The sequence below is a fragment of the Dysidea avara genome, chromosome 9, assembly GCF_963678975.1.
Source record: "Dysidea avara chromosome 9, odDysAvar1.4, whole genome shotgun sequence".
In the NCBI taxonomy this organism is placed as follows: domain Eukaryota; kingdom Metazoa; phylum Porifera; class Demospongiae; order Dictyoceratida; family Dysideidae; genus Dysidea; species Dysidea avara.
Genome location: NC_089280.1, coordinates 2,606,460 through 2,615,294, shown reverse-complemented (window position 1 = coordinate 2,615,294; position 8,835 = coordinate 2,606,460). Strand labels below are relative to the sequence as shown.

At 38.0% G+C, this 8,835-nt stretch overlaps 1 long non-coding RNA gene across 1 annotated transcript; it reads right to left on the bottom strand.

Annotated features, from left to right (window-relative positions):
- Positions 1–879: 879 nt before the first annotated feature.
- On the bottom strand, positions 880–4,892 carry LOC136265840 (uncharacterized). Its single transcript, XR_010705755.1, has 3 exons — positions 4,659–4,892; positions 1,423–1,483; positions 880–1,364 (listed from the first exon to the last, which is right to left on the bottom strand). It is a non-coding gene; the product is annotated as an uncharacterized lncRNA (long non-coding RNA).
- Positions 4,893–8,835: the final 3,943 nt, after the last annotated feature.

Below are 8,835 nucleotides of genomic sequence, written 5' to 3'. Positions count from 1 at the left end.
TGTACCCTCCCCTTTTCAACTTTTGAATCCACACCTGAGCACATATTATTGTGAACTTGTCATAAAGGTTAACTGTTATTTATATAGTGACCACAATACTCCCACTTGGAGGGAAACTGAATATCGTGGACAAGTCAGGGAAAGTGTATCAACTAAGCCTCAGTGATGTCATTACTAAAAATGACTTTTCCTGTAAGCTCCTTCCTAACCCGTACCAGTCAAGCGTGATGGCAAACCTGTTTGGTTTACAAGAAGCGATGAGCACCAAGGGGTTTGTATCCAGTGTTGGTGGTTAACCTGAGGAACATATTGATGGTCAAGTAGTCATTGAAGAAGATAGTAGTTATGTTAATGTTACTATGAGACCTCCAAGTGGCCTCCCTTGTGTTGTATTGTTGGCCAGTGGGTATACTGTTCAAACTGATCACCCACTAGTGTACTTCACTACGTGGATGTATTTTTAAGTTGACATGTATGTTACTCTATTTCAACAATAGTTTGCTATATATCAATTGTGCATAACTGAAACTTAATTTGTGTCTAGTTGCTTCTTTACTAAAGTATATTTTACTACAGAAACTTTGATGTTGCTTGTATGTAACATGAGTGGGAAGTGGATTCACCACCATATTATATCCTGATTGTAGTTATTCATGTGGTTAAATTGTTGCCATAAACTTTCATGACCAGCTACAAATGCACCTAACCATTCCTAGCAACTTGTGAGGAGGCTAATACAGTGAATCGGTATCTTTACATCACTATTTGATTAAACCCCAGACCAATGGTGACTTGAACCCCAGATAGCTTGCACTCAAGACAAGAGCCATACAACTGCATGGAGATCTGCTTTTAATGTGTGCTCACTGCATACAGGCATTGCAGTTTATCATCTTATTATGTAAACCAGTTGTTTATAGCCTTTCTGAAAGTCCAATTTTCAGCTCATTCATGTACACAAGTATTTAGTCAGAATTTATATACCTAATTACACATTTGTCTGTAAAAGATTAATTGGTATTCACAGAGCCAGTGCAATATGTAGTGGATGATCATGGTATGTATACTGCAAACTGGAGAGGGTGGAATTGGCAGGTGTTACATGTAAGTATGGAGGCATGTTGACCATATTTTGGTGGAAGAATGGAAGAATTTATTTTTCAAGGATACAAACATGGTGCGTGTAAGTCTACTGCTGTTAAAGTGACACTGTTCAGTGTAATGCAGATATCAGCTGCTTGTTAACCAATCAAATTTATGGTCTCCCATGACATATCTTGCTGCTCTTTGTCAATAGTATCAAGCATATTAATTTTCTCATACAACTGCAGATATTTGATAACTGGTGATTCAAATTCTTTTACCTGTGTATAGTGTACACTTGATTATAAGTAAAACTTTATAGTTGCCTTGTTAACTTACAGTGTAGTCTGACTCCTAGGTAGTTATGCTGATCCACTACTTCTAAATGATGGCACTATAGCTATAGGGTTTTCACTCAAAATAGGAAGGTGCTTCTTTTTGTTGTTTCTGGACATTTTCACACATACTGACCTTTCAGATAAAACAAATAAGTGCTAATTTTTAATTGGATTGTTTGTAGCATTCAATGTCACCACAATTTTAACACGCATAATATAATATCCAAAAATGGTCACATGACCAAAAATTCCTACATTGGGAAGTATACTCAAAACTTTTGTATAGTTATAGAGTGATCTAAGCCAAAATTATAATAAATGAAGACTTCTCAAGCATGTATACATGCAAGCACATCCAATCAGGGCCGCCCACAGGGAAAGGGGGGGGGGGGGGGCAACTGGGGCATTTTGCCCCAGGCCCCAGCCTGAAAGGGGCCCCAGGAGGTCCCATGAATACCTGTTTAAAAGATCGATATACTCTAATAGAGCAGCCAGATCTAATAGAGCAGTCACAGTATTCTTCAGAGGAGCGGTGTAGCAAGCTTATAGATAAGGAGGTGTGGTTGGTGAGGGATAGCTATTGTCATTGTCAGCAGGTCATGACCTTTTTTTTTTTTTGGTCTTCAACTTACAGCTTGGGTGAAGTTGTGATTCAGAATGGAAATCTTCTTGCCTCTGGGGCCCCACTTTAACTCTTTGCCCTGGGCCCCTTAATTTCTCTGGGCGGCCCTGCATCCAATATAGCTAGCTGTTTAAGGGATTGTTGGTGATGTAACCACTTTTTGGATATTTACACATACTGACATTGAAAGCAATAGGCAGAGACTGCAAAGTTATAATAAATTAGCACGTGTTTGTTTTATAATTATTAGCAGTCAGTTTGTGTGAAAATTTAATGAAAGAAGGCAACTTCTTATTTCTATGCACAGGATCACTGTACAGCCATTATGGGATTTTTGGTCACGTGACCACTTTTTGGATATTAATTACAGGTGTTAAAATTATGCTGATTTTGAATGCTACAAACAATCTAATAACTTGTTTGTTTATCTGAAAGGTCAGTCTTTGTGAAAATTTCTATAGAAACGACAAAAATAAGCATCTTCTAGTTGAGTATATATTATAAACAGTGGTGGTTGAAGCAATTGACCTGGTATACACGTCATGTGGTTACATGTTTCTCAATATGTTCAGCTTCATGGTCACTGGTCAAGTATTTTCCCACTACATGAGGTGGTTGAAGTTTAAGGAGAAGATGGTTTTGAGGTGATAGTCAGACAGATGCATATGGAGCAAGCAATGTTAGTAGCTATGATCTGTGCTATTCTGTGAAACATAAGGGGTCCAAAGATGCTGGACAGTGTAGCTATGTGCCCTAGGGGAACATCTGTGCTAGGGTGTCTGGATTTGGTGGAATGGAATGGTTATTAGATAATTTCACCTAGTGGTCACCTCTTTGTAAGACCACCTCTTAATAAAGACCAGATTACTAGCCAATTAGAGTTAAAGGGAATTCAGCAAGACTATAATAGTCAATGATAAAGGATCAAAGTTTGAAGTTCCCAGTAGCTATTAACATTCATTTCTTGGCCCTACCAGATATTAGCTCCTTTTGTTGCCAGTTACTTTTAGTTTTGTGGAGTCTGTAGACGTATGTATCCTTTTGTACAGCCAAGCTGTTTTGCATGGGGTCGTATCACAAATCAGATATTACTCTGACTTTTCTAGGCATGTGGCACACAATTAATCAATAAGACGGGATAACTACACTCTATAAAACCATAAGTAGCATATAATTTTAGACATTATAGTACAACGGCCTTTAAAGAGGTGATCTTTATATAAAAGAGGCTACCACTAGGTGAAATTATACCGTTACATTCCATTCCATCACTCCAGTCCATTTTTTTCAGCATTTGTCCTGCTTTACTTTACACTACTGGATAATAATCTACGCTATTACCATGAAATTCCCATTATCCTGTGAAATACCCATGAAAGTTTCAGTTGATAAGTTTTTCATGGGTATTGAAATACCCATGAAATTCTGGGGTAAAATATTGGATCCATGAACGAGTGAGTTTTCATGGGTTTGTATGTATGTATAACCCATGAAAGACCTGTGAAATCACACCAATGAAAATCCTGTGGAAAACCTATGATAGCGATTCCGGAATTCCGTAAATTTTGCATAAATTTTCTCCGTGAATCTTCCATTGGAGAGTTGGCACAATCAATTCACTGCCGTACGAGTGATTGATCAAACAATTGGATCATTTCTAGGGTTTCTGGGGGCAAGGAATACGATGGTACACTTAGTTTTCTGCTACAAATATGCCAATTATAAAATTATTTTGCAATATAGCCACCACAATGTAATGTTCTCTTTGCAAGAAACGACCTAGCACATGTTAGTTACACCAAGGTGAGCATTTTTGTACATGTAGTTTTCAATATTACTATGCTAAAAGTTAGCAAATTTGCACCACAAATAGCTCATCTCTTTGATGCACCATTTTGGTGGCTGTCAAGGAGCTGTACATTAAGAGAAAAAATAATCATATAAGCAACTATAAATCACCAGTACAGCTCCTTGCTTTGCATGCACATTGTATTTTTGAGTGGAGGTGACTGCTACAGAGTGGTTGCACTTCACCATGTGTATGCTGCTTTGCCATCCGCAAGATCCTAAATGCATGCAACTATTTAGTGGAGGTGACCTTTATTCAGAGGGTCTTACAAGTACGGTTACACTGTGGTCCATGTATTAAGGTATTGATAACAGAAAATAGAAGTTCAAAATGTTATTGCAAAGCTCAGTTATAAGCAGACATTCAATTGTGCCATTTTTGGGACTATTTTCAATGGAAAGATACGGAGAAAATTTTGCCTATTTTCCAGGACAAAATTGCTTATAACTCCACCATCCTATGACGGATTTTTAAAAACTAAGCGTTTATGAGATCCTTAGGTAGTACTGCACAAGGCTATACTAAATAAAAACTGTTTCCATTAATTTTAAAATTCTCCCGGAATCGCTACCTATGAATGAATTTCATAGGCTTTCCACATATTTTCATTGGTGTGATTTCACAGGTTTTTCATGGGTTGTACATACATCATATCAAAACTTGTGTCAAGTTTACCGCAAAAATTAAATTACGCGTATACGAAAATTTGACTGAGTTACCAGTAGAATCTCTCTTCCTACGTGATATAAAATACATTACTACAAACCTCAGTCCACTAGAACCCCTGTTGCATCGAGTAGCATCCGAAAAGTAGCTCTCTGGGAAGTAGGTATTTCGTGTGTCCATTCAAATATATGGAGTTTTTGTTACAAATGTTTAACCCACGAGAGCACTGGCAAATACTGTCGCAATCCACATAAATTTCACACCAACCTGTTGCTGCTAGACTGCTCTAAATAATGCTACCCGTTTTAATAGGGATTTCCCCATGTGTGACTTAGAATCATCGCGATAATTGAGCCATGCGCAATCATCAATACAAGGGGGTGTCACTCCAATAAGCACTGTACTACGATCTGCGACCGCGGTCAAAGCTGGTCAAGATCGATTTTCGATTTTGACCGTTGACTTTTATCGATATTTTGTCTTGACCACTAACCTGTTTCCGTTTATTTTCGCTATATTTTCGTGCACTGCTTACTCGCAAAGCTTTGACCGTGCTGGGAAAATAGCTTGACCGTTGTTCTTCATGAAAAATCGGTCTTGTTCATTGACCTTTAGCTTTGACCGCGGTCGCAGATCGTAGTACAGTGTATATTGGAGTGACACCCCCTTGTCAATATGCAATGTATGGGAGTTATTTGCAATCAACGGACTTTAGTCTGCAAGAGCAGTGACTTCCCGGTTGAATTGTGATAAAATTGTATTGAACAAAAGAAAGCTGAAGGTTAGAAATTGTTAATTCCACCCGTTTTTTTTGGAAAAGTCTAATGTGTAAGGTGTAATGAAACTTTACGCTTTAAAAACATGTGTTTTGCGTACAAAATGTATTGAAAAACGAAATACGCATATGGCTTCATTTGACAAAATGTACAGACTAGTTTGATATGTACCAACCCATGAAAACTCACTCGTTCATGGGTTGTTCCGCATTGGTACATTATTTTGCTCCATGCATTTCATGGGTATTTCATTACCCATGAAAAATACCAACTATAACTTTCATGGGTATTTCACGAGGATCATGGGAATTTCATGGTAATAGCATGGATATATTGTCCACTGAGTAGTGTTAGGATACTGAACTCAACGATTTTCGCTTAGGTTCCCTGGGCTAGTGGTGAAGCACCTCGTACAGGCTCTGCCTTCTGTGCAAACCCTCCAGTGCCCAACTGGTAGACTTCATATCCAACAATTAAGCGACTTTTAATTAAAAAAAATTTACACGCGTCTACACTGGAAGCAGGTTTTCAAGGCTCTGTTATGGAGCGTCAGATAACTTTTAAACCTTTCCCAGGTTCTAGCAGGAATGGCCAGTATGACATCTACTTTCACGTAAAATGTAACAGCTTAATACGGCCTTCTTCATGGTACAAAGTAGGGGGTTTAACATTACACATAGAACCATTGGCAATGAAAATATTGGCTCACCCCAACAATCCAGGCGCGAACTTTTTAACGAATCCAGGTTATACCAGGCTAGATCTAACCTTTCTTGAATACTTCAGCTAGCTATACCGTTCGTGACGAACGTTTTACAAGGTACAAATAATTTTATAAAAATCACCATCTCAATCCAATAGTCGCAAACCCCGGCTGAGCACTGATTATTGGTGACGCGCGCGCTATATTGTGTGGGCGAGTTGCAATGGAGAAGCATTCCGTTCTTGAATGTTTAATTCATCAACTTTTCAATGGTCAATAGTCCTTGTACATCATGCTAATAACTTTTTTGATCACGTGATACATCTTTGTATTTTGTACATGTAATCAAATAAATTTTTTTTTAAAATGGTCATTATAAAAATTTCAAGTTAGTTGTTTGCAGTTCTCCAACATATAAACCTGTGGAAAAAACAGTCACATTTAAACTGGTGAATTTAAAAAAATCTTTATCACGCACACACTACACACACACACACTTCACTACATATTCACATAAAAATAAAACACTACAAGGTATGGTAATGGTTGTTTACATTGGTTAATTTTGTGGTGCGCCACATATAGCAACAAGGGAAATGTGTATCTGTGATCAAGAATTTAAGGTGGCTCGGAACAGTTTTCATAAGGTTTCAACAGTGTTATGCAAGCAATCACATTAGCTATGAGGCTTAAATATAATCATTACTGTGGTTGACCACCAGTTCCTGTCATTTGCAAATGAATATAATTATGTTGCGTAAGCACACATCATCACAGCATTTAACAAGATCGCCGTGCGCTATTATTACAAGCCTCCATACAAAAATGAACTAGTTGCTGGTTTTTCAAGATACGACTGTCGAATTTTGGATGGGCAAACAGTAGTAAATAAGCTGCAATTGTGCGGAAGCCGATTTTTAATATTAGCTTCTGCCTGGCAGTGGTGAATTTTAAAAAAACCCGTTTCAAATCTTTGTGTGACATGGGTAGAATTAACGCGTGAACTAAAGACCTGGTAGGAAAAGTAGCTCCGCACAATGATAGATAATCAGGTAAATAGTGTCTAACAGCGAATCCAGCCCCATAGCGCCAAGCGCTGAGAAAGAGTTCACTCTGAAGGGCTAAATTTGAAACTTGCGCTACACGCATCCCAGAGAGCTCCTGTTTGTTGTAAACAGTAGAGAACAAATTGCTTCATAGATTTCTGTTAGTACAATGCACTTCGTGAAGATATCTTGCTTGTCTTAGGCCCTGTAAATTTCATGGTGAAGCCATATGGAAACTGTTCCCAGCTACCTTAATTTAGATTGTAATATCATAATTAGATGGTCACACTATCTTTGTCAAACTGGCAAGCGAGGGGTAGCCAATGCCTTGGGACTCTTGTATGCTATGTGAGAAATCCAATCAGAAATACACAAATATATTAGAAACCAAATCCTAAATCCAAAATCATGTAAAATAATGGAGAAAGTGAGTTTAACAAAGTATACAATGATCGATCGTGAATAACTAGAACAAGATGTAGATCAACAACTGTACAGGTAGTTACTAGTTAGCAATCTCACTAAATGCTTTTAAAAATACATAAAGATTGGGAGTCTCGTACACACCATTTGGGTGTTTTGCGTGGGCGTTGGCTACCCCTCGGGAAAAATAAAATAATGAAAGACTATACAGAAGCTGATCTGTACAGAAGATGAGCCCTGTACAGCTACGTGGGCTTCTTTTTACAAAGCATACACTCACCTTATTTGCACATTGCCCAATCGTCATCATGGACGCTTCCATCTCCCACCGTGCACTAAAGTAATAGAAACAAACATCATTAAATAATATAAGCATTAATATTATTATAGCATAACACAGCAGCACAATATTACAGCATGATAAACAAACCAAAGTATTTATACAGAAAACTATGTCATAGACATTTAATCGTCTTTGAGTAAGGCCATTTTAACGAAGGCGCAAATTGGGCTTGGGCGTGGGCGGGCAATTCATTACATTCTTTTCGCCGTTTATAACTATCACTGGAAAACTAATGCATATACAATATCAAAGAACGTATATATTTAAACAGTTGTATGATACTTATAGACTGTTTTTTTCACTGTCAACCACTTCTTGTGCGTGGGCGGCATCCGTCCCCTCCGACCCACCACCTATATGATATACGTGCTATACAGGTGAGCATATAAAAGTTGCTAAAATTAACAGGTTTTTGTAGAATCAGTTTTATTTTTAAAATTCTAATTGAATAAACAGTACATTTTCATACTGTAGCTTAAGGTGGCGCTGAAGTAATTATGTGAAGCCGTACAATGCCCATTTGTCACTATTAAAATTAGCCCACGTGATTAATTAGCTATTTTAGGGTGGTGAAGAACTCCGCTTGTGAACCATGTAGTCTACATTTATAGGGTTCTTATGATAGTCTTTAATGTTGTAGCATAGCATGGTTCCGTGAAATCACCCGCTTTAAGGTGGCGCTGAAGTAATTATGTGAAGCCATGCAATGCTCATTTGTCACTATTAAAATTAGCCCACGCGCTTAATTAGCTATTTTAGGGTGGTGGAGAACTCCGCTTGTGAACCATGTAGTCTACATTTAAAGGGTTCTTATGATAGTCTTTAATGTTGTAGCTTAGCATGCCAAGTTCCGTGAAATCACCCGCTTTAATTTCGTGGCTATTAAACTCTGAACTTACGAGCCGATTTTAAAAATAACTCACCACAGAAACAACCTAGCGCTAAGCCGCCTTGGCTCTTATGGTTTCTCACCTTGTAGAACAACT